A 1,577-nucleotide genomic window follows, 5' to 3' on the forward strand; every position below is an offset into this window, starting at 1 on the left:
CTTAATTCTATGAGCCACACAGCGCCCCTGGAGAGTAATGGAGTCAGCTTTGCAGTTTTCTTCTTATTTTAAAGAACAGAGGCTCACTCTGTTGCCCAGGCTGGAGTGCAGTGGCACGATCATAGCTCACTGCAGCTTTGAACTCCTGGGCTCAAGTGATCCTCCTGCCTTAGCCTCCTGAATAGCTGGGACTACGGGTGCATGGCACCACATCTGGCTATTTTTTTCTTTTTTTTTGTAGGGATAGGGGTCTCACTATGTTGCCCAGGCTGATGTTGAACTCCTAGCCCCAAGTGATCCTCTTGTCTTGGCCTCCCAGAGTGCTGGGATTATAGTCATGAGACCGTGTTTCCTGTACCTGGTCTAGGTTTGCACTTGTCAAAGATCAACCTTCTGTATCTCTTTGGGGGTTTTAAACATGAATAAGTTCGATAGTGGACTTAGTCTTAAATATATTCTTAGAAACTAAGATTTTAATAATTGTGATTATACTTTTTTGGTAAAAGTTACTTTAATGGTGGTCACATAAAATCTTTCTGGGTAATAAGCAAATGATCATTCCTACACATTTTTAAAATTTGACATTTCTAGTTGGTTATCTTGGGCTTTCTCTGTCACGGAACCGGCCCATGCTTCTGTGTAGCTTTGTGGCCTTCCCAACTGTAAAGCAAATCCCCACATCTCAGCCCATTCCCTTCATGGCCCCTCAGAGCTCAAAGTCAGTGGGGACTGGGTAAAACAGGGTGTTAGTGAAAGCCAGATAGGCCATTGAAGGCACCAGGAATAAAGAGAGGGGATGGAGGGGATGTCTACCCAGGTGGGAGGTGAGTCATCCTTTCTGGATCTGAAACTACCATTCAGACACACGCATCTGACATCTTTTCTTTTTTTTTTTTTTTTGAGACGGAGTTTCGCTCTTGTCACCCAGGCTGGAGTGCAATGGTGTGATCTTGGCTCACTGCAGCCTCTGCCTCCTGGGTTCAAGTGATTCTTTTGCCTCAGCCTCCCGAGTAGCTGGGACTGTAGGCATGCACCACCATGCCTGACTAATTTTGTATTTTTAGTAGAGACGGGGTTTTGCCATGTTGACCAGGCTGGTCTCGAACTCCTGACCTCAGGTGACCCGCCCTCCTCAGCCTTCCAAAGTGCTGGGATTACAGGCGTGAGCCAGGGCTCCCGGCCTCATCTGACATCTTTCCAGTCCTGAGAGGTGTGTTTTTTTCATTCATAATTCGGTCACGACTGGGAGCTGTGGCTCGCACCCATAATCCCAGCACTTCGGGAGGCAGAGGCAGGCAGATCGCTTAAGTCCAGGAGTTTGAGGCCAGCCTGGCCAACATGATGAAACCCCATCTCTACTCAAATACAAAAGTTAGCTGGGCGTGGTGGCTCATGCCTGTAATCCCAGTTACTCTGGAGGGTGAGGCATGAGAATCGCTTGAACCCAGGAGGTAGAGGTTGCAGTGAGCCAAGACTGCACCACTGCACTCCAGCTTGGGCGACAGAGTAAGACTCTATCTCAAAACAAAAATAATAATAATAATAATAATAATAATAATAATAATAATAATAATAAT

Source organism: Piliocolobus tephrosceles, chromosome 15 (genome assembly GCF_002776525.5).
Source record: "Piliocolobus tephrosceles isolate RC106 chromosome 15, ASM277652v3, whole genome shotgun sequence".
Lineage (NCBI taxonomy): Eukaryota > Metazoa > Chordata > Mammalia > Primates > Cercopithecidae > Piliocolobus > Piliocolobus tephrosceles.